Source organism: Polypterus senegalus, chromosome 16 (assembly GCF_016835505.1).
Source record: "Polypterus senegalus isolate Bchr_013 chromosome 16, ASM1683550v1, whole genome shotgun sequence".
Classification (NCBI taxonomy): domain Eukaryota; kingdom Metazoa; phylum Chordata; class Cladistia; order Polypteriformes; family Polypteridae; genus Polypterus; species Polypterus senegalus.
In genome coordinates, this window is record NC_053169.1 from 50,004,058 (window position 1) to 50,030,266 (window position 26,209).

Sequence of the window (26,209 nt, forward strand, 5' to 3'; positions counted from 1 at the left end):
TACAGGGGTAAAGTTTGCCAACATCCACATAGTCACTATAAATTCAAAAACTGTACAATTTAGAACCACAAAGCCACAGTGACTACTAATAATGTTTCTGGTTCTGCTTCATTAAAAGCTTAATGGACTTAATGCTCACTACTCATTTGTAAAATGTCTTACGCTTTTGGAGCCTACCTGAGCCTTTTTTTTTTAACTAAAAGTGTGTGGCATCTAGAACTACAGTATATTGGGACCCCCAATATAGAAAGTGCAGCCTGATTCTTTCTCTACATAGACTGACAGATAATATTATGATGCTTTATGTATGAAGTATTCCACTCCTGGACAAGAAATCAAAGACTTCATATTCTGGCCCAATACACCATGGGTAACTCCTTTGTACCCTAGCTTACCCCCAGTAGCCTCAGATTATTTACACTGGCTTATACATGGTATTCTTATGTTCAGACCCTTCTTTTTTAGTGCACCTTGTTACTTCATGAACTCCAGTAAGACTATGTCAGATGTACTTGTATGGAGCCAGAAACAAATGATCAACTGATGTTCACCTTGCTTAGTGTAAAACTGACTGTACATATAGGATGGTGATCACCTTAAAGGGGCTTAGGTTGTCTTTTCCCACATTACTTCTTCCATAGCTATTATTCTTTTTATATGGGGTCACTACTTTTTTTTTTTTATCTAGATTTCTCCAGTGGAGGTGTGGGACAGCAAAACATATTGGACTACTTCTGGAATGTTCAAGAATTACTACATAGCCTCTTCTGAAAAGAGTTATAGTATTTATTAAAGAAACAAAATTAGTTTGTGGCATTGCACACCAGTGTTTAACAAGCATCAAGCTTTTCATTACTCCCAACTGGGCACACAAGATAAAAGAAAGCAGCTTAGGACTTTTAGCATGTTGATGTTACCAAAGTGCCAAGTCTAAAAGTTAGTTTTGAAGAAATTAAGGCATGTGGGCCTTGCATTTACTTGGGTTATGCATATGTTCAGCAAATGGTTCCAACAACCAAAGAGTTCTTTTATTAAAGGCAAATAGAGTGTCTTCTAAAGGCAATTACACACTGCTCAAAGTAATTTTAAACAGCAGGGTGCACAATATACTACCCAATGTCACGACTTGCAGGCCACTTAATTAACAGCACGACTTTTCCACAGCTGGATCCTATAACTGGTTTTCATCAGCAGTCTTCAGGAATCTTGGCTAAGCTGGCACTGTCTATATTTTGCCCTTTACCTCCACCTTTGCTTGTATCCACATCACGCGTGACAAAAAGAATAACATTTAATTTTGTTTAAAGCATGGCATGGCATAAACATTTCTAGCATCCTGCATCAAAGGTAAACTGCTTATGTATTAAACTGGATTGTTTCTTTGTAAGTTTCTTCTGTTACTGTACAGGTATGTGAAGGCTAATGATTATGTTTATTTCTATATACAGCAATTCTAGAGGTTTAAAGGCCAACAGTAAAGAAAAACGTACAGGAAATATTTCAGTAAGAGATTCTCTTTGGTTAGCTACATATTTAACATCTCTATACATTTTATGGTAAATGGTATAGAACCAAACAGGCAAAAACAAATTTTTACTTACTGATTTAAAATGTACAAACTAAACATACATAACCGCAACGTGCACAGAATGAGTGGCTTAAACTTTAAAGAAAAAAAAAAACCTCAAAGAAACATCGGCTGTGTATAAGATTAAACAGGCAGACCCATTCCCAGTGTGTGGTCTCCTCCACTTGTGCACTGAGAGGCAGGCCACTCACTCTAATGCTTATAGCATGCATTTAAAATTCTTCTCTCCAGTCTAACCTCAAGTTTAGTTTATCAGATGCATAAAAGAATATCACTCTCAGACCTGCTTAGTAACAAGAAATCAGAACTTTTGGCAGCATGAAAATGTGAAGATATACGTTTGCCTGGTCAGGCATATCTACTTTATGTAAACTACTCAGAGTTATGAGATGTGTGCGCAGCCTGAAGCTCATGTAAGGAAGCATTGTGGTTGCAAAGCTCACTGTGTTGTATATGGAGTTGTCTAAAAGGCAATGCCAGCATTTTAAACTGTTATACCTCTTGAAAAATGTAGGATTTAGAAAAGTGACTTAACCCCCAAAATTCAAAATGTAGACTAACTTCTGAAAGCTTATCAGTTTTTTTACATTATTTTTATTTAGTACATACTGTTATCTAAAGCAACTTATGAATCAGAAAAGCACTTTACAGTTGATTCTGATTACAAAGATTAGCATTTCACTTGTCTTGAAGCAAATAGAACTGATCTTTTCCATACCACATCTTGGACACTAAAGACTAAGGCACTATCTTAGAGACTCCATAATGTCACCTTTTAGTCATCCCAACAAGAAAGGAATGACTGAAAAATTCTTCAGGCTACAATGTTTTCCCTGCATTATTGGCTCAGACTTAAATTACAATACTACCTAACTGTTACCTGTCAGGAAAAAAAAAATTGAAGCACTATAACTGTTACAGTACATACTGTGGACATATACAACTCAGCAGGGAGCATTCTAAAAGGAAAAACATTCTTCAAACTATTTCTGTGGACTGTAACAATTCAAGAAAACAGAGTGATACCATCTAACCTGGTAGTCTTCATCAACTCACTCAGGTACAATTTAAAAGACTTCCATCCAGTATGCATTCTAGACAGTTAATTGTAACCTATATCATCAAGAGAAACTACAACCTCAAAAAAAGAAAAAATATACATTTTTCTATAATAGTTTTCAAGAAAAAGCACAGAAAACAGCCAACAGCACAATAGTCTTCAAAATCTGTTGCATTCCACCATCCCTTTGGAACTATTCCTTAAAAACATTCTACGGAGGATAATTCTTTGTTTCTTCTGTTATGGTAAGTCCCAAGGAAGCCAAGTATCATTAAACCACCACACTACAACTAACTTGTTTAATGTTGGTATGATGTTCTTACAGTGAAATAAGGAGTTTCTTTTACGCCAAGTATACTTGTGACTTTTGTGGTAGTGAAACTCTGATCGTTTGGTTGCCAATTTAAATTGGCTGATTTTCACTACAAAAGGCCCAGTTGGTAATTATTAAATTGGCCAATCACAGAAATGATTTGCTTAATCATCTGCTTTCTTAAACTTTCTGTTAACTTAGTTGTCATTCTCCTTCCTACAAGGTTCTACAGTAGTTCAGCTAACGTAGGTGTCTATTTTTTTGGTGCGAACTTCCTATAAACAGAGAATAGCAGGGCAGGCTTTACCAGCGAGAAAGAAGATTGCAATATTAGTCTTTACATTATAAAATGTGGAGTAATAAACTGAGAAAAGGGAATTGGAACAAGAAGGCAAACGGCAAGAAAAGCTACTTTAATGAAATGTATTATGTCGTTAAGTAGAAATGGACAATGCATGTCCGACATTGGACAGGGAGTGAGCTTCTGTTAAATACAGCAGTTTACATTTTTAATTACAAGCAAATAGATAAAGACGAATTTGAAATTGCAGCCTAGTAAACAATAGGCTTGTTAGCTGAACAGCAACATTTCTCTATCTAACTGGTAAACCTGTTAAGCATGTTAGTCTTTTATTTTCTTGATAAACACCTTATGAGCATGTAAAAGATTTGCTGCTTTTTAAAAGATTTGTGCTGTGTTTATTAATTTATGTATGTCATAAAATATAAGTTTTTGGTAAGAAGCAAGTACTGCGTAATTAAAATGGTAATCCATATTTCTAATAACAATTACTAATGCGAGGGCGGCACGGTGGCGCAGTGGTAGCGCTGCTGCCTAGCAGTTAGGAGACCCGGGTTTGCTTCCCGGGCCCTCCCTGCGTGGAGTTTGCATGTTCTCCCCGTGTCTGCGTGGGTTTCCTCCGGGCGCTCCGGTTTCCTCCCACATTCCAAAGACATGCAGGTTAGGTGGATTGGCGATTCTAAATTGTCCCTTGTGTGTGCTTGGTGTGTGGGTGTGTTTGTGTGTGTCCTGCGGTGGGTTGGCACCCTGCCCAGGATTGGTTCCTGCCTTTGTGCCCTGTGTTGGCTGGGATTGGCTCCAGCAGACCCCCATGACCCTGTATTCGGATTCAGCGGGTTAGGAAATGGATGGATTACTAATCTGCGATCGACCGGCAGATTGCAAAGGTAGTGCCAGTAGATAGCGTTGCATTAAAAAAAAAAAAAAATTCTAAACGTTAGTCTATATATCCTCCCTGTGGCATTTGCCACTTGATTGATAAACAAGGCGGCCAGTCTGAGATCGCTTTTCTTCTAACACACTGGTCATCCCGCACGCACAATCAAATGCGCGAGCTACTGCAAAACTCTGGCTGTGATCTAGTTAGCCTTCCAATTTATATCGACTAAAGAAGGGACTTAAAAAAATTTGTTTGGGAAGGGTATGGGCTGGATGTGGAATTGGAAAAGGATTTTTTTTCTAACAATCTCACAATCGAAGTGCGTTTGTCTGATCTGTCAATCTATCATTACTATTCCAAAGAACGAAAATGTGGCAAGGCACTTTGGAAATGTTCATAAAAACTACGAAATTGGCTTCCTTCCGAAAAGCAATCTGAGAAAGAGAAAGGAGAGGGAAGTAAAATTGCAGTTAATTGGACAGTCTTCATTTTTCACTCGGCTGAAATCAAAAGCAAAGGCAGACACACTGAGGCATCGTTCCGGGTGAGTCACTCGATCATTAAGCATAAGAAGTCCTTCCAAGATGGACAGATGATAAAATATGCCTTTGTTGAAACAGATGGCTAGGGAGTAATTCCTGCTGGGATTTCAAGACTCCTGGCCGGAGAAAAAGGAGTTTCTCTTTGTCATTAAAAATGCAGAATACAAGCAACTTAATAACGATCAATGACTGCTAGACTTGGCATTTTTTTTTCGATCTGACCAACATGTTGTATGAGCTTAATTTGCAGCTGCAAGGAAAAGAGAACTCCATGGTCAATATGATTAGCTCAGTTAATGTTTTCAAATAAAAAATGCAACATCTGTCCTCAAAGCTGCAGCGCCTTGATTTGGGGAACATCCAAAACCTTGCATCAGAGCTGGAGAAGCAATGGAAGGCGTGTGCGCAACTTAACAGCATTCGCTACACAGAGCAGAATGTAAATTGCCTGTCAAGACTTTGACAGACAGTTTCAAGACTCAGCTTTACTTGAGTGAATCGCTACATTTAAGTGCTATCCATTTAGGGAAGATGTTGAGAGTGATTCACCCGCATCAAATATTACAACGTTGTTTCACGTAAAACTTCTCTACAGTGGAGGATGAGATTTTGACACTAAAGTATGACATTCAGCTGAAGTCCTTTACTTTAGGAATTTACTCACAGAGGAAAAGTACCCAAACGTGAGGAAATGTGTTACTTTCTTGACCGCATTATTCGGCTCTACTTATTTATGCGAGTCAGCCTTTTCGCACATGAAGATTATTAAATCCAAATACAGTAGTGACCATAAATGTATTGAATTGTTATTGTGCCATAAAGGTTATTCAGTTATGCAAGGTATGACAACATATACAGTGATCCCTCGCTATATCGCGCTTCGACTTTCGCGGCTTCACTCCATCGCGGATTTTAAATGTAAGCATATCTAAATATACATCACAGGATTTCTGCGGACAATGGGTCTTTTAATTTAAGGTACATGCTTCCTCGGTTTGTTTGCCCAGTTGATTTCATACAAGGGATGCTATTGGCGGATGGCTTAGAAGCTACCCAATCAGAGCATGCATTACGTATTAACTAAAACTCCTCAATGATATACGATATGCTTCCCCCGCGGTACTTGATTGTTTGCTTTTCTCTGTCTCTCTCACTCTCTCTGACATTCTCTGCGCCTGACAGAGGGGGTGTGAGCACAGAGGCTGTTTCCCTAGAGGATAGGAACGCTCCTCTAAAAAAGTATGCTTCGGCATACTTAAAAGCCCAAAAGCAAAATTGATTTTTTGATTGTTTGCTTTTCTCTCGCTCTCCCTCTCTCTCTCTCTGACATTCTCTGCTCCTGACACGCATTCCTTTGAAGAGAAGATATATTTGCATTCTTTTAATTGTGTGAAAGAACTGTTATTACTGTCTTGTCATGGAGAACAGTTTAAACTTTTGACTAAAGGGTGTTATTTCATGTCTAGAGGGCTCTAATAATGTTAACAGTGTGGGAGAGTTTAAAAGGGCTTAAAATATATAAAAATAACCATACAAACATATGGTTTCTACTTCGCGGATTTTCATCTATGGGGGAGGGCTCTGGAATGCAACCCCCGCGATCGAGGAGGGATTACTGTATTTTATGAATAAAGTATGCTCAGTATATATCTATACTAATAAAAGGCAAAGCACTCACTCACTCACTCATTCTCCAACTTCCCGTGTAGGTAGAGGGCTGAAATTTGGCAGGCTTATTCCTTACAGCTTACTTACAAAAGTTAAGCAGGTTTCATTTCTAAATTCTACACGTAACGGTCATAACGGTAGATAACGGTCGACAACGTCCGCCATGTTAAACTTTCTTGTTTATGGTCCCATCTTCATGAAATTTGGTAGGCGGCTTCCCTGCGCTAACCGAAACCGATGTACGTACTTATTTCGATGGTATGACGCAACTGTCGGCCGCCATATTGAACTTTCCAACATCACTAATTTTCCAACTTCCTGTGTAGGTAGAAGGCTGACCCCATCTTCACGAAATTTGGTAGGTGGCTTCCCTGCGCTAACCAAAACCGATGTACGCATTTATTTCGTGGTATGACGCCACTTCGCAGCATATTGAATTTTCCAAACGTCACTAATTCTCCAACTTCCCGTGTAGGTAGAAGGCTGAAATTTGGCAGGCTCATTCCTTACAGCTTACTTACAAAAGGTAAGCAGGTTTCATTTCGAAATTCTACGCGTAACGGTCATAACGGTCAACAACGTCCGCCATATTGAACTTTCTTATTCATGGCCCCATCTTCACGAAATTTGGTAGGCGGCTATCCTATGCTAATCGAAACAAATGTACATACTTATTTCAGTGGTATGATGCAACTGTCAGCTGCCATATTGAACTTTCCAACGTCACTAATTCTCCAACTTCCCGTGTAGGTAGAAGGCTGAAATTTGGTACTTATTTCGGTGGTATGATGCCACTGTCGGCCACCATATTGAACTTTTCAACGGTCTTTGCTACTTATGGGCCTATCTTCAAGAAGTTTGGTACGCGGGTTCCCAACGCTAACTGAATCCTACTTACGCACATATATTCGTCCATAGCCTGCAGCTCGGTCACCGTGTGAGGCAGCGTTGGGTCCCCAATCCCAACGCCTCCCACGTTGTTGGCTGCCTGCCTATATAAGGCCATCTGTCACTCCAGTCTCTACATTCCCTTCCTTGCTTCGCCAAGGGATTCACGTCTCCCTGCTGATAACTACAGTCTTTTTTATTTAATCCCTGGCTTCTCCGCTGTTTTATTGTTCATTTATTATGATTATAGTTATTGTGTAGGTATTTTAGACTTACTTTACATTGCTCAGGTACCCATTTCCTTTATCATTCCAACCGTACCCCCATTAACATGTCTATCAAGGCAATCACCATCGATCAAAGAACAGTCACTTACCGAGTGGTTTCCATGCCCGGAGATGGCACCTGCCTTTTCCATTCTCTTTGTTACATATTGCACGGCCATATCAGGCTCACTCTTGATATCCGGAGGAACATTGTGTCTTATGTATTGAATGACTGGGACAGGTTCAAGGTGTGGATTGATGATGGTACAGGAGATAATTATGCTACACAGGAGCACTAGAAGAGTAAAATGCTTAAGCCCTTCACCTATGCATCTGCATGTGAGTTGATAGCTGCCGCTGAATTGTTCGGTTGTCACTTTCAAGTGTACCAAAATGGCCAAATATTTTACACCTTTGGACAACCGCCAATGCCTCTTAAACATCTTAGATTCACAGTTGACAATTTCAGTAGTGGACACTTTGATGTTTATGAATGTTTAAACTCTCAAAAGCTGGATGTGAAGTTATCGATGAAACTAGTTGAATACTTACAACACTTGACACATGCTGAATGTCTCTTCAACACAAGTCCTGCAAATACTGTCATAACTGAAACAAACCATGAAACTCAAACCGATTATAACAGCAGCAATCCAAGCTGTGAGATTTGAGACACGATTACTGTTCACATGGCCAATTGTACGTTGCATGCTTAAGAGTAAGCTCAGCGCACAGCTTGGTCATATTACAACCGGAGGGCCGAACTGACAATGTGGCATACAAAGAGATCCTTAACAAATAATTATTGGTATATTTTCCCTCAGTTTAAAAGGGTTTAATTTTCTTCTTAATAAAAATTTTAAGGTAGTACTTAGCAGTAAGCTGGTATTTTGTTAGTGTATATATATATATATATATATATATATATATATATATATATATATATATATATATATATATATATATATATATATATATACATATACATACACACAGTGCATCCGGAAAGTATTCACAGCGCATCACTTTTTCCGCATTTTGTTATGTTACGGCCTTATTCCAAAATTAATTACATTTATTTTTTTCCCTCAGAATTCTACACACAACACCCCATAAAGACAACGTGAAAAAAGTTTACTTGAGGTTTTTGTAAATTTATTAATAATAAAATAATTGAGACAGCACATGTACATAAGTATTCACAGCCTTTGCCATGAAGCTCCAAATTGAGCTCAGGTGCATTCCGTTTCCCCTGATCATCCTTGAGATGTTTCTGCAGCTTCATTGGAGTCCACCTGTGGTAAATTCAGTTGATTGGACATGATTTGGAAAGGCACACACTTGTCTATATAAGGTCCCACAGTTCACAGTTCATGTCAGAGCACAAACCAAGCATGAAGTCAAAGGAATTGTCTGTAGACCTCCGAGACAGGATTGTCTCAAGTCACAAATCTGGGGAAGGTTACAGAAAGATTTCTGCTGTTTTGAAGGTCCCAATGAGCACAGTGGCCTCCATCATCTGTAAGTGGAAAAAGTTCGAAACCACCAAGACTCTTCCTAGAGCTGGCCAGCCATCTGAACTGAGTGATCGGGGGAGAAGGGCCTTAGTCAGGGAAGCGACCAAGAACCCGATGGTCACTCTGTCAGAGCTCCAGAGGTCCTCTGTGGAGAGAGGAGAACCTTCCAGAAGGACAACCATCTCTGCAGCAATCCATCAATCAGGCCTGTACAGTAGAGTGGCTAGACGGAAGCCACTCCTTAGTAAATGGCACATGGCAGCCTGCCTGGAGTTTGCCAAAAGGCACCTGAAGGACTCTCAGACCATGAGAAACAAAATTCTCTGGTCTGATGAGACAAAGATTGAACTCTTTGGTGTGAATGCCAGGCGTCACGTTTGGAGGAAACCAGGCCAATACCATCTCTACAGTGAAGCATGGTGGTGGCAGCATCATGCTGTGGGGATATTTTTCAGCGGTAGGAACTGGGAGACTAGTCAGGATAAAGGGAAAGATGACTGCAGCAATGTACAGAGACATACTGGATGAAAACCTGCTCCAGAGTGCTCTTGACCTCAGACTGAGGCGACGGTTCATCTTTCAGCAGGCCAATGACCCTAAGCACACAGCCAAGATATCAAAGGAGTGGCTTCAGGACAACTCTGTGAATGTCCTTGAGTGGCCCAGCTAGAGCCCAGACTTGAATCTGATTGAACATCTCTGGAGAGATCTTAAAATGGCTATGCACCGACGCTTCCCATCCAACCTGATGGAGCTTGGGAGGTGCTGCAAAGAGGAAAGGGTGAAACTGGCCAAGGATAGGTGTGCCAAGCTTGTGGCATCATATTCAAAAAGACTTGAAGCTGTAATTGCTGCCAAAGGTGCATCGACAAAGTATTGAGCAAAGGCTGTGAATACTTATGTATATGTGAATTCTCAGTTTTTTTATTTTTAATAAATTTTCAAAAACCTCAAGTAAACTTTTTTCACATTGTCATTATGGGGTGTTGTTTGTAGAATTCTGAGGAAAAAAATGAATTTAATCCATTTTGGAATAAGGCTGTAACATAACAAAATGCGGAAAAAGTGATGTGCTGTGAATATATCAGTTTTAATGTAGGTAGATCATTTCGACCTGGTCATTTTAAAAGTAGCTTGCAAGCCGAAAACGTGTGGGCACCCCTGGCCTAGACAGTGTAGTGGGGGAAAAAAAAAAGAAAACACAGGTATAAATATAATAAATGTATATTTTAACAGAAAAAGAGCAAAAAAAAGCTGTAGTTCAATTAATGATTAAAACCTATAAGTGCATGTATATTTACATTTAGGCAGTGTTTAACTGCCAACATCAATTAATAAAAATCAGTGTATACTGTATATATTTTGTTAGACAAATGGTAGGAAGATTTTTTTTAAATTAAGCCTTGTTTCAGTTAAGTTCATCTCTACTAATAAAAGGCAAAGCCCTCACTGACTCACTAACTGACTCATCACTAAAATTCTACGTGTAACGATCATAACTGGAACCTACTTACGTACATATATATGGCCATAGCCTGCAGCTCGGTCGCCGTGTAAGGCGGAGTTGCATCCTTCATCGTCACGCCTCCCACGTAATTGAGTGCCTGCCCACATAAGGCCATCCGTCAGCAGCAATCCAACATAGGCCGCTAAATATTTGCGGGTGAAGGACTGTGCTTATGCAAACAAAGATGAGATGGTCAGGGATAGAATAGTGTTTGGCACAAGCTCAGCAAAAGTGCGAGAGAAACTTTTAAGTACCTGGTCTAAGCTAAAATTAAATAAAGCTATGGACATCACAAGATCGCACGAGATAGCACAAGCACAGCTGAGAACCTTCGATGCATGTACTCCAAGCGGCTCACGTGAACTGACTTTGCAGGACTGGAAAAGGTAAACCCATGCATGCAGTGTGTGATGTCTCAGATAAAGAGGAAGACGAGCTGCTTATTGATGCAGTAGGAAAGGAACAACCCTCTGACGCTGAACAAGCCTTTGTAGACATATCAATAGGAAAGCAAGGTGTAAAGCTTAAGTTTAAATTGCATTCGTAGACATGCTGCCGCTAAATATTCGCAGGCAAATCCACAACTTAATAACGGTATTGCCTACATCTTAGATTCACGAGTACCAATTTGGGTAGTGATCACTTCGATGAATGGAACCTGTTATCTTTACAACAGTTGACAATGAAGATGAGATGGTCAGGGATAGACTAGACAAACACGGAATGTAACTTGAACACAACACATCCTCCAAATATGAACCTGATTGAAAAAAATAATGATAAACAAATCCTTGATGACAGCAACACTCATAACAGTCACAAAACAATTACATTGACAATCATGTTACATTATTTTTAAAATGTTTCCTTTTCTTTTTCATAACTTCTTTAACACACTACTTCTCCGCTGCGAAGTGTGGGTATTTTGCTAGTTATAGAATAAATTAAATAGTATGACAAAATTAAAGTTATAAGAAATATTTTCTTCTCTTTTACGTATTATCAGAATTTTCTGTACACATTTTATCCGTTAGAAAAGTATTTATTTTAAGGAAATTGCATTTATTTTAGTATTTTTTCAGATAATGAAAAATAAGTCTACTGAATTTCATGTTGACATTTGTCTGACTCTTTTATCCAAGGTGGTATACAACTGGTCACATTGGTTTTTGTTTTTTTGTTTCCTAAAAAAAAAAAAAAACCTGACAGGAGAATAGCCATTTTGTGGTCCACAAAGTTTGACTCTGTTCTGTTCATTTGTTTTTCCAAAAAGCTGGTGGTCATCCATGTGCTCCCTCGTAAATGAGAGAAAAGTAAGTATGTTCTTGGCCAGCACTGATCATTGGTACTCTATACTACTAATGCAGCCCATTTTTGCTCCGTTTCTTTCCGATTGTGAAATCATGAACACTGACCTTTGATAAGGTAAGAGAAGCCTGTAGATCTTTGGATAATTTTAAGGCCCTTTCTGACTTCCTGGATGATTTTATGCTGTTCCACTGCCGTACTTTTGGCAGGCTATGAACCCTGGGAAGATTTCACTACAGTCCCAAATGTTTTCCATTAGAAGATTATGGTAATGACTATGGTCTGATGGCATCCCACAGCCTTAGAAATGGCTTTGTAGCATTTCCCCCCAAATGCTACAATATCAGCGTATTTCCTGTTCTCTTCAGGAATTTTCTTTGATTGTAGTATTGTATGTTTGTCGATTTTTATGCTGACAACTTGATTGTTAAAGTAAGGGTCAAAATAAATTATATTAATATTAAACAGAGCTGGGATTTTTATATCTAGCCTTGCTTTCTGAATCAAATGACTAAAATTATCTTTTAAATCTAGGTCAACTTAACTAGGGTGTAACTAATTTTCCACATAGTGCTAGTTGGCGTAGGATAACTTTGACCATTAATAATAAAAATAATTAAAAATAAAAGTTATTTGCTCACTCATGTGCCTTTTATCAGATCTTACATTTTGTTTCTGACCAGAACACAACTAATAGTCAAAAATTTGAAACAGGGAAGGAAAAAAAAAAAAATCAGGAAGGGGCAAATAATTTTAACAGCATTATTTATATTACAGTGAGAAGGGTAACCAAGGGTGTGATGTGAAACCATGAGATGTACCAGCAGAAGACCAAATGGGGGAAAAAAACTCTCTGGTGGCCAGTGTTGGAAAGGCGTGCTACAGTAATAGAAAAAGTTTGAGACACGATTATGTTTTGATTGTTAATAGGGACCTGTCAGGGAGAGAATTCACTAAAAAGCACCATTCCATCACAAGATCATGTTCAAGGAAATGTTCAAGTAAAAAAAAAAAAATTGTGCTCAATATTGGTTTTTTTTCATATTAAATCAAAATGTTCCACAAGAAAGACCTACTAAAAAAACTGAGTGTACCGTCATGAACTTTCTGGAAAAAAATATTTAAAAATTGAAGCTGAACTCTAACAGGAAAGAGTTCTGGGGCCTCAAGTATAACACCATGCGTAGAACTCACACTATAACATGGCATAAGCACAAAAGCGTACACACAGAAAGATCCAGATGCAAGAATCTGTGCATATGCAAACTTCTGCGTTCTTCAACTACCTAAATCCCGATCAGCATGAAAAGAGACACAGGTGTACGCGCCTGCTGTCCCGCCCCAACTCCTCCCAGAATTACGCCTCTTTGAATATGTAAATCAATATTAATAGCCCTTAAGCTCAGCGTTCTGTGAAAAGACAATGGTAAAACCACAAGGAAAAATAGAACAATTTCAGCGAATACCAAGTGCAGGCAGGACAAACATACTATTAGTTGGTTTAAACAGTGGTATAACCAAGAAAATGAAGCTGATCAAGTGACATAGCGTGTTGGAAAAACTCGAAAGCTCAAGTTCACAAAGTCGCACAGTGCACGAAATAAAAAAGAAGTCGCATATCAAAGTCTCTGTGGAAAGGCAAGTTGTATTCCACCGTCTGAGTGTCATATGAAAGCTTATTAGGGTACAGTGAAAAAAAAAAGTGGGGCACACAGTGGGGAAAAAGCAAGAAATGTCAACTTTAATCTCGGAATTTCCACTTTAATCACATAGTTTATTTTGTCATCAAAGTAGAACATCATAAACTTAATCTTAAAATCGTTAAATTTCCTAGTTTCTCAAATCCCATTGTAACTAAAGTAGTACGTTAAATGCTTTGTTTTGTATTTGTTCTTCTATGTGCTCTGTGTGTGTGAATCACTATGTGCTTCGTAAACCGGCTTTCTCTACCTCCGACAGGGCACAGAATCCATTATATTCATTTAATTACATGTATAAGTGATATCATTTTCATGATGATAGGAGTTAAAGCATGTTATTAAACATGGGAACACGGTAGCGCAGTGATTGTGTGTGACCTTCGATAAAATTATTTATTGCAGCAGTACTGTCTCTTTCAAACGTACTAACCGCCAATTCCTGTCCTTCCTTTTCTTTCTCCAAATACCCAATCGTCACACATTTAGCTCTGTAACAGACATTAAGCCATCTGTAAGCTTATAACGCCGATTCTTCAAAACTTTTAAGGAACATTGAAATATCTTCATAGTACATGTTTAATTATTCTATCCTTCAAGCCAATCCCAGTGAAGCATATAGTGCGAGGCAGGAACAATCCGTGAACGGAGCGGCACATCCTTGCTAGCGTAGCAACACCGTGTCTTTTAATTATTAACAATATAGATTATTTAAATAAAGTTAAAGTTTTATCTGTATAATATAATAAACATATTTTGCTGCATTTCATCTTAAAAATGACATTGTCATCATATGTAAATACGCACTTTATAAAGTGGCTCAGGTTGTACAATATTATAACTGTATCACAAGTTTACAGTGAGGTAATTGTACTTATAAGTACAAACAGTTCTACAAGGAGCAGTTGATGGAGTTATTGATTGCGTTTACAGCTCTTGGGATGAAATGGTTTCTGAACCGCGAGGTCCTTACAGTAAAGGTTTTGAAGTATTTGCTGTGTGATAAGCAGTTCAAATAGGAAGCATGGCTGAGGCAGCATGTGCTTGATGCTGTATACCGATAATTCTCCTTCCGATCAGCTGCTCTGAGTGGTGCAGTGAGAGTAATATGGAAAAAGATGACCCGCTTGGCAACCCCAAGTTGAAAGAAGAAGAAGGTGCAGTGAGAGTAACAACGGTAAAGCAATTATGGTATTTTTAATAGTTTGACCATTCTGTGGACCATTATATTGTTACAGGTTAATTACAATCAGATGCATTAAACTAATAAACAATATGCGGTTAATTTCAGTGTATTTATAAAGCCGTGTCAGGGATGTGGATCTGAAAAAGAAACATAAACCACACAGGAACAGTAGCATTGCTTTGACGCTGGGTGCCACCAGTCTGCAAAACCGAGCAGAGAACTTGCGTACGACAGGGAATGAGGTACCGAGGAAATGTGCGTGGCTTTACACCAAGTTTAGGTTTTATACATCGCGAATTGAAAGTGGAAATGTTCCTATGCAACATTTCTGTGCATACGCACCGTTTATACATGAGGCCCCTGGTTACCCTGCACATGTGCTATCATCCCTCCCATACTTTAAGCCAGGGTCCTGGAGGGCCGCAGTGGCTACAGGGTTTATTCCAACCCAGTTCCTTAATGAGGAGTCATTTATTGCTAATAAAGCACTTATTGCTGAAGTGACATTTTTCTGCTTTATTTTAGATATCGCACTTGTTAAGGTTACCCACCCTTAATTGCTTATTTCAGGCTCAAACAGCTGCATTCACTGTTTTAATGGCTCCTTATTAGCAATATGATATAAATGACAAAGTAGCCAGCAGATCTGCCTCTAAGTTGTTCCCGTTTACACCTTTATGTAACACTTAAGAGGAAACCATGACAGACTGAAAATCACTCATCCACTTAAGACTTCAGATTATTTGGATGATATCTTTGGAAAGGAAAAAAAAACTATTATTCAAGAACCTGACACTTCAAAGCTAAAAAAATTAACAAGCCATAAAATTAAAAAGTCTGAGGCTGGCAAGTATTGGATTCTAATTAAGCAATTAGGTTGGAATGAAAACCTGCAGCCACTGCGGCCTTCCAGGACCAGACTTGGAAACCCCTGCTTCAAGCTCAAAATTACATTAAGTGCTGATGCACAGTTCATCACTGGTTTCTAACAGGTGGTTAAATGCTTTATATTGATGAAGCCAACGCTGTGATTACTGGTGTTATTTTTTGTTGTCTTTTGAGATCTAATTATTGCTGCTGAAAAATGTTTGGTCCCTCATGGCACTGAAATATATTAAGTTGTTTAAGTGGTTTAATACTAGATTCACAAATAGATGCATTAATTTTTAATACAATCACAAATATATCTGGACAGTACCAGTTTTCCCATATGTGAGTAGGCTATGCTGCTTTCAAATTCTAACGCCAACTTAGAGTAATGATAAAAAACATGTATAGTATGTTGCTTCACAAAATCAAAAACTGTAAAAAGATAACTCAAAAACATACACAATAAATATATACACATATACATACACTTGAGCTGGGTCCTTAACTGGCTAAGTGATTGGTAAATAATAAAAAAAGAAATAGAGAACATTTTCTAATACTATGGTGGACTTCCCAGGGCATTCTAATAGTAAGCTGAAGTTTCCAGGACTTTCTATTATTATCAACATTCTGGTAGTAAAAAGGAGTTTCTGTTTTAGCCTTTTTTTAAAAACTCAGTCTTGGCAAAAAGAAAAGATGGTACAAAGCCTGCAATGGCAATGGCTATCAGACATTCCTCAATGACTTAAGGTGAAGATGAACCTGGAGGATCTTGTAGCAGAAAGAATATAATCTTTATTGTGGTCCTTATGGAAAAAAGACAAAGAACGGTCTCAGTCACTTCTCAAAAAAACACCAGAATAGTGGACAGATGATCCAGACTTCAAAATATTTTGTGAACTGTCAGCATTTCTTACAATAGTGAATGATGCACCTAAATAAGTCTCATAGAAAAGCTTAACAACATGCTGACAAAGGACGAGAAACAAAATTTTTGCAAGAATATCCGAATATCATGAAAGACAGTGCTAAAGATCAACTGCAACAATAGCCTGCTGTTCAGTTCAGATAACATAAAAACTAAATAATCTAAATAATTTTGTTTGTTTGTTATAAATATGATGAATAATAAAACTAGTCTGTGGAAAACTTGAATCCGTTAGCTTTTTTTTTTTTAACCATAAAGTACATAAAATATATCTCCTTCAAGCACATTTAGCCTTTCAAACCAAGTAATTAAAAATTCACAAAACATAATAATCCCTACAAAAAACAGAACTGAATTGAGGGCTATAGACTTCTTTCATGAAGCAAAGCATACTCTATGAAAGCTTGACATATGTCCCAAAAGCACTGGCTGTAGTCAATTACTAACCACCTTAACATATGTCCTAAAAGTGCTGGCTGCAGTCAATTACTAACCAGACTTGCAGAGTGGCTGATTGCACTGCCCCACCAAAACAAACCCTGTGGTGACTGTATGTGTTAATCTGTGTCCTTTTGGTCTTGTGCAAATAGGCCTGAACCACAGTCACGACCACATTCACTTCTGAAGTATAAACACATAAAATGTCAGTCAGTCAGCTTACATGCTGCCACACAATATGTGCTAAAAGAAGCAGGCAGGATTTTGTTAAATACTATTTTTGGTGTTGGGGCAAAAGGGTGCAACAAGTGGATTCTTTTAATTTATATCAATTAAGCTTAACTTTGGTTGCCAAGTCATATCATACAAATGGGCATTTTAAATCATACAGTATTGGCACTAATCCAAAAACACAAGCAAGTATACAACAGAATAGCAGGAACATTTTTTTTTTTTTAGAAAACTTAATTCAAAATTTGTCTATAAATTAATATTTTAGATAAAAAGGTGACATGGCAAAACCACAAAATTACATCTTTCATTTTGAATATTTTTACCTAGATATGCCTTAAGGTTTAAGAATTCCACTTTGGTCCATCCCCCCATTTGTTGTGCATGTAAGTAGACAATATACAATAACTTGCGGTAGTTAAAAATATAGGATTTAAATGAAAAATCATTTTCATGTAAAACCTGTGTCAAACCGTTCACTCATTTTCATTTATTGTCACATCAGCTTCCAAGCAACTTCACGTTCAACACATTTATAAACACACAATAAATAAGCAATATACTGTAAATCTAGGAGAATTTTACAACTTAAAAAGGAGACTTAGAAAAGTCCAATGTTGAATTTTGTAGTGGAGCAGTGAAGGTGCATGGTTAGTAACTTAATAGGTACTGTTAAATGGAACAGTCCACTTTAAGATCAATTAAGTGAGGGTGAGAACAGAATCTGAACAATTTTACACAACACATTCATAGGCCAGCCTTCCAAAAAAGTTGTACAAATTAAGTTAGTAATATGTTAGTATATTATCATATTTATGTATTTTTTAAAATAATATATGGCATTGTTTTCTACACCTAAATGAGGCAAGGGTTGCTTTGTTGTGGGTGGGGCTTTAGTAAATGTACAATATGGACTAAGAACCAAAAAAAATTACTCAGCATTCATTCATTTTACACCTGCTCCTAAAATTTAAACATTTTGTGTTAATTACTAACTCTTTTTCCAGAGCAATCTTTTAACGCACGTTTTACACATTTTGAGTTTGTATGATTTGTTACTTGGAATGAAACAATTGGCGGGACTATAGCTTTTGCAGGTATATAGTATATGGAATGAAAATTATTTACTATCTATTTTTCAGCTATAAAGCTTAGCTTTATATTCAGTACTGATATTTGCTATAAAAATATTGATTACTAAACCACAGTATTGTACTTTTACCACTTTACATTTTTACTGCAACCTTGTAAATAACAATTTACAGCTACACTCAAGGAATTAATCTAAGAACTCATTTAATCTTAAAACCACTTTTACTTGTATGGGTCATGGCAGCAACAATCCAAGCAGGTCAATCTAGACTTCCCTGTCCCCAGCTACAAATTCCAGCTCTTCCTGGTGGGATATAATCCCTCCAGCATGTCCTGGGTCTGCTGTAGGGTCTCCATTCAGTGGGATATACTTGGAACAGCTCCAGGGAGATACTCTGATACGTCTGGGACTTAATTATATTTTTTGGCTTTAAGCATAAATGTATGGATAACAGCAGCATTACTTTGTAGCCAACAACTTTATTTTACTTCAACCTGATACCATCTGCCAATTCCACCACATTAATTGCACATTTTTATACCTACATATGTTCACTTTCCAACTCATTAGAGCAGTTTTTTTCTTTTATTAAATTTTTCATTGCAATGTGTCTTGACTCAACATCATTTTACATACTCTGAAATAGGGACAAGGCACACTGACTTTCTTAATAGCTGGACTATATAAAAATGGAGATTTTGACCAACAATGGCTGAAAATCAGTTAAGGTTTCAAGCAACACATTCTTTTCATTTTAAACCAAGTCAACCCTAAGATACAAATGAAGGATTACAAGTGAAACCAGGTTGCCTGTATGACATCACCGCTGGTTACTTTGGAGACAAAGCATGGTTTGTTATGGGTTTAGTTAAACTATCCCATCTATAAAAAGAAATAAAAGTGGCATTCGGTATAGAACAAAATACAGATGTTACACAAAACATGGCACTGTACAAGTGTTGATTCCAGTTATTCCTGGATAGAGACATTGTCATTCAAAGTGAGAAACAGACACATTTTCTTATTTATTATTTATTAAGTTATTATTTTTGATTGTTAGCATTGCTTTAAATGTTTCTGTTTATGCTGTAATAGATTGGTTTGAAAACAGAAGGCTGAAAGTTTTGACCCCCAAAAACTACTAATTATCAAGTGGAATTTGTCATACAATGACTTAACCAATATTATAATTTTTAAAAATTGAGAGTTCTTCAGGGCTGTCACAGACAGACAGCAAAACATCAGCCCTTGCTTGTAGACCAACTTATGTACCTATACAAGTCTGCTGAGCAATGACACAAATCAAGGCTGTGGACACTCTTCTCACACTTTTTCTTAATTTTCTTGTTCCTCAAAACGTAATTTCAATATATACCCGTCATTAACATTAAACATCTTTCTCATCCCACTGATAGGAAAAAAACATAATGCAGAAAATCTTTGACTGCTTCGACAAGGCACACCTGCAGGGACTTTCTTCTCCTTCAGTATTTGCAATTATCAATCTGCTGTGAACAAAGCAGACTTCATTCCAGAATTTGCATCCAAAGTAGACTCCAGATTGTGGCACCGAGATATAGATCAACTCAGGAAAAATGGCAACATTGACAACTCTTTTCTTCTGGAATTGACTCCTCAGTCCACTGGCAGGGGTGGAGGAACAGGTATACTAGACTTCAAAAACTGAAGGTTCACAGTCCTGGGTAATGTATGCAACAACACTTATTTTGACCACCCTCCAGGTCCATTAAAATAACTTACTTGAAGAGCTGGACATACTACTCTCCTCTGTTCCACATGATGGCAGTCCACTTATAATCCTTGGGGACCTGAACAGACCTTCTTCTACAGACTTTCTTTTTCTTCTTTCCGCTTTCAACCCGACACAGTTCCACACCCTTCCCACTCACAAAGTGGGTAAACTTCTGGATTTCACTATATACAGAACAGTTCTCTCTACTTTTTCCATCTTCTCCCTGTCATTCTTCACACTGTGTCTTTCTGCTGTCACATCAGCTCCATCTACCCATTTCTCTTCCCAAGTCTTCTCGGTTATCATCCTTATGACCACTTCTCCTTGGATACTAAAGCTGCCAGTGACACTCTGTGCTCATTTCTCTCTTCTTGCCTTGAAACTGTCTGCACTTTCTCCACTAAGTCTGCACTTGAAAGGTCCTTTTGCTCATGGTTTTCTGAAGTTCAACACAATCTATGGGAAAAGCTTAGGACAGCTGAAAAGAAACGAAGGAAGTCAAAGGCACAGGATGACCTGGATAGAAATCAATCTCTCTTATATTCCTGCCTATTAGAATCACCATTCCTTGGAGGTTAACAACCCCTGTCTACTGATAGACCAATAAGGGACATGTCTTTGCTCTTACAGAAGCAGCAAGGGTATAATTTCTGGTCCATGCAAGAGTGTAAAAAGCAAAAAGATTTGTTGATGTAGCTCTTCATTTACTCAATGAGAAAATAATGCAATTTCAACTGACATTATTTAGTTTCATTTTGTTGTTAGATTTATTTTACATTAAAATATGTTGGGGATTGTTACATGTTTTCATTTACTGTATATAACATTTGCTGTACAGAATGTGTATAAAGTATAATAATCTATTAAAATACATAAATATTTTAATAAAGTGCATTGTTAAATTACTTAAAATTTTTTGCAATCTGCAAGGAACTATACTGTCGTTTAGGCAGTTGGGATATGGAGATATATCGTTGTGAAATGGCAAAATGCTTTCAGAAGTATGAAACCTATTTTATTTTGTTGGGTTTGGGGACGGCTTACTAAAGCTAACTATATCACTTTATTTTCATTTGCTGAAGCACAGTATTATAAGAAAGCAAAATTTAAAAATGAATTGCTGAATGGAATCATATTCAGTACACATTAATTAAATGAAGGATATATTCCGTGGTAGCTTGCCAAAAGTCAAATGAATGGATGAGTAAGCAAGCAGCACTTTGCTGGATTCAGTTTTGAAGAATCTATAAACAACATGAAAATAACTACTATACTGGTGGTATTTTGTATACCAAGAACTGAGGGCTAACATTCTGACATGTTTCTTCTCTTTCCCACTTACATGTTCAGTGAGAACACTTCAGATTAAAATGATGTAAAGCAGCAAGTAAAACAAACTAAAAAATATTTAGTTTGGGTAAGAAAGGTTTTAAACATTCCTTTATGTCATGGTTGGCATGGCCAGGCAACCACATTTAAAATTTTGTGTTGAGCCCTGTTGACATCAAATTATTCCACACTGCCACTCCTAAATTCTGAGCTGTAGTGCTCAAGACACAGGTATCACTTTTAATGCCACTTCGACATCGGCCTGGAAAGCCTATATGTGGCCATTACAATCCTTAAATTCTATGGTGCTAGTGGCATGCCGTGCCTTACTGCTGTCAGTCTGCCTGCTATTATAATACCAGTAAACCCCCCATTCTCTAAAGAATTGCAAATTCAACAATGGCAATCACTTTCTGTTCCCTCCGATCTTTGGTGGGATGAAAAATCATGGAGGGTGGAAGCGTCCTGGGAAAGTTTTCATTTAATTAAATAAATATATTTGTACTTAAAACTAAAATTGAAATTTAATTGTTATATCATTTAAGTCTAAAATGTCTTTGAGTTGTTGCACTCATAAGTAAAAAAAATTATTAGAGTACAAAGGTTTAAATGAAGTAAATTGGAAATAAAAAATTAATAAAATGGTAAATTCAAAATAGTTAATCAAAAATTTCCTTATAAACAACATTTTTGGTAAAGATGGTTTCCTGCCCTTGAATCAGTTCTCCCTGATATGGAGTAGTTAAAACCTTCACTTTAACATCACATGAACGCCAAAAAGGCAACATAAAGTTGTCCGTGTCCAAATACAGGCTCAGACAGGTAAATCCATACTTTGTCCATGGTTTGTCCTTGGGATTTGTTGATCGTCATGGCAAATGCAGCCATAATGGGAAATTGTTTAAGTTTAAAAGGTAATTCCAGGTTAGAACTTGTAAGGTTAATTCTGGGAATCAAAACAGTATTATCAGTATGGGATCCTGTAAGCACTTGTGCCTCAGTAAGATTTTCTCTCATCCTGTTCACGACCAACCATGTACCGTTACATAAACCTTGTTTTGTATTAAAGTTTCTTAATACCGTGACTATTGTCCCTACTTTAAGGTTAAGATTGTGTTGTGGTAATCCGGCCTGGTTAATAGTGTTTAAATATTCTAATGAGAAATTAAGACGCTCACTTTCGTCTTCAGAATCAACACTGTCAGTACTTAGAAAGACTTGGGTTTCTCCAGGAAGCAGTCCAATCACTTGATTATTTATCCGGTCAAGGTCATTATTCTTTGGACATAATATAGGTTGTGTTGTGTTGTATGGGCGCCACCTACTGACTCTGGGAAGCCGCTGGGTTTGACTCTGGGAAGCCAGTGGGTTTGACACTGGGAAGCCAGTGGGTTTGACACTGGGAAGCCAGTGGGTTTGACACTGGGGCGCCGAGGCGCTGTGCACGTGCGCTTTTGGCACCACCTAGTACCCTAATGGTGACGGCTTGCTTCTGCCCTCTGGTATCTGTGCATATATACAACCTTCGTTTAGTAAGATAGATCTTTATGTGTTGGGGGTAATTTGAATAAGAGCTGAAATCCAGGGCAATGAAATGCATATCCAGCAACAATTAATTTGAATTTTAGCATTTATCACAAAAGTGCCTTTCGTAAAATAAATTTAGCAATTACACTAACATGTAACAAGAGTCTCTATCTTTCGACTAATAAATTCATCTTTGGTTTTAAGCATTTTGAAATACCACTGATTTACACAAAGCATGTTTTCTTTTGATTGGGTCATTATATTGCCTATTTCTTTATTGATAACAAATTATCAGACAAGAGGAAGGAAACAAAATGTTTACAAAGCTTAATTAGTACATTTTCTGCTACTGATGTAACCACATACTCTGTAGCTTCTTCCACTGTATTGATAAGGTAAAAAGGTTATTTTGTAGATGTCCCTGGCATTTGGTATGCCCCGACTTTCATTACCTGAAAACCTATACAGTATGTGTACCCATCTTATTTTCTGAATGATTAACATGCATTAATAATAACAACAACACTGAAACGAAATCCTTTTTTACCCACTGATGTCTAAAGAAAATATATACATTACACAGGAGGCCTTTGTTTCTTCCCAATAAAAGCCACTGACTCAGTTGCAGGCCATATATGGTATTAGCACTTTCTTTTAGAATATACTGTGCTCACCCACAAGGCCGGGGATTGCACTGACAGGTGCAACTTTTCAGCAGATGACTTCAAGCTGTTTAAAGTGATGCTGGCATGAAGGGCAAGGAGTGCATAAGGATATAAAGCTTTTCCTTAACGCCCAAGTATGCTAAGCTGGAAAAGTAGTTGGTGCCAGTTCACTCCAAATAACCAACTACATAAGGCTTTAGGAGTTACATTTTCTGGCAATTCCTTAAACTTGGTCTATATACTTTTCTAACCTTTTTGGTATACTAAGGCTATGATGAATTTTGGGAAGGTATTTGAGGGCTCTACAAAGACTCACTGTAGTTTAGTTTGCTCTTTTACTCAGTGCTTGCTTTGATTTAAATCTCTTGATAATTACTAGAATATAGCTTGCCTATTTACACAACATTTCCAAATCAGCAAAAATACATGCCAGCACTCAATACAGATTTAAGCAAATTAAGAAGGTGAGAGGGGAACTTTTTGTTTATAAATGTTTTCTTTTAAATATGTAAATAAAAGCATGATACCATCAAAACAAACTAACCACACAGATAATACAAAGCAAAATCTCAGTCCAAACTCTCCCTCCACTGGCCTCATGTAGGCACTGCAAATATAAAACTCACCCACACCATTTATTTTAAAAAAAAAAAACAAGCGTTGCCTTCTGAAACTCTCTAGTATTCATGAAGAAATTCTGCTAACTGCCAGAGTCTGTCAGTTGTTTACAACTACAGATTAATGCTACATGGCAGAGCCCCGGGAGTGGATGAGATACACCCGGAGTTCCTCAAGGCTCTGGATGTTGTAGGACTGTCTTGATTGACACACCAACGCAACATTGCATGGACATCAGGAATAGTGCCTCTGGACTGGCAGACCGGGATGGTGGTCCCACTCTTTATGAAAGGGGACCAGAGGGTGTGTTCCAAGTACAGAGGGATCACACTCCTCAGCCTCCCTGGAAAAGTCTATTCGAAGGGTCCTGGAGGGAAGGGTCCATCAGATAGTCGAACCTCGGATTCAGCAGGAACAGTGTGGTTTTCATCCTAGTCGCAGAACAGTGGACCAGCTCTACACCCTTGGCAGGGTCCTGGAGGGTGCATGGGAGTTTGCCCAACCAGTCAACATGTGTTTTGTGGACTTGGAAAAGGCGTTCAACCGTGTCCATCGGGAAAACCTGTGGTGGGTGCTCCAAGAATATGGGGTACCGAACCCCCTGATAAGGGCTGTTCCATCCCTGTACAACTGATGTCAGAGCTTGTTCCGCATTGCCGACAGTAAGTCGAACCAGTTTCAGGTAAGAGTTGGACCACGCCAGGGCTGCCCTTTGTCACCGATTCTGTTCATAACCTTTATAGACAGAATTTCTAGGCTCAGCCAGGGCGTTGAGGTGGTCCGGATTGGTGGGCTCAGGATTGGGTCACTGCTTTTTGCAGATGATGGTGTCCTGTTTGCTTCATCAGGCCGTGATCTTCAGCTCTCTCTGGATGGGTCTGCAGCCGAGTGAGAAGCGGCTGGGATGGGAATCAGCACCTCCAAATCCGAGACCATGGTCCTCAGCCAAAAAATGGTGGAATGCCCTCTCAGGGTTGGGAGCGTGATCCTGCCCCAAGTGGAGGAGTTCAAGTATCTTGGGGTCTTATTCACGAGTGAGGAAGAATAGAGAGGGGGATCGACAGGCGGATCGGTGCATCAGTCTGTCATGGTGAAAAAGGAGCTGAGTCGTAAGGCAAAGCTCTCAATTTATCGGTCGATCTATGTTCCTACCCTCACCTATGTTCATGAGCTGTGGGTAGTGACCGAAAGAACGAGATCACGAATACAAGCGGATGAAATGAGTTTCCTCCACAGGGTGTCTGGGCTTTCCCTTAAAGATAGGTGAGAAGCTCAGTCATCAAGGATTAGCTCAGAGTAGAGCCACTGCTCCTCCGCATTGAGAGGAGTCAGATGACGTAGCTCGGGCATCTGATCAGGATGCCTCCTGGACGCCTCCCTGGTGAGGTGTTCCGGGCACGTCTAATGGGAGAAGGCCCGGGGAAGACCCAGGACACACTGGAGAGACTATGTCTCTCAGCTGGCCTGGGAACGCCTCGGGATTACCCTGGAAGAGGTAGTAGAAGTGGCCGGGGAGAGGGAAGTCTGGGCATCTCTGCTCAAGCTGCTGCCCCCGCGACCCGATCTTAGATAAGCGGAAGAGGATGGATGGATTAATGCTGCAACATTAGCACTACATCCAAATGTTTTATTTACTAACAGTTTTTTAACTGCCTGCAAGCAAACTGTTAGACTAGAACTTTTAAGATACTACTATTGGGTTCTGTAAAATTCTACTTAATTGGAAAGGCCTTCTTTTATTTTTTTTACCATGTATCTAACAGAAAAGCAATTTGCCACCATATAAAATGTGCATACAGCATTCATTCAGTTTTTAGTGAGTGAAGAAACGAGTGTTATTACTAAATAACTAAAACAGCACATGACTTTTTTCTTACATGATAATATATACGTACATGCAAAAAAACATTCTCAAACTCACTTATTCAATTCAGAATTCCAGGGACTGCAGCCTATCCCTGCATCTCTGAGCACAAAACATGAATAAACACCTGACAGGGAGCAAGGCAATCACCAACAGTGCTATATACAGGTTG

At 38.4% G+C, this 26,209-nt stretch overlaps 1 protein-coding gene across 2 annotated transcripts in view; it reads right to left on the minus strand.

The window, feature by feature from the left end:
• The window catches only part of LOC120516506 (SLX4 interacting protein), a 183,771-nt gene that overhangs the window by 137,301 nt on the left and 20,261 nt on the right, over positions 1-26,209 (minus strand). The window lies entirely within an intron of this gene.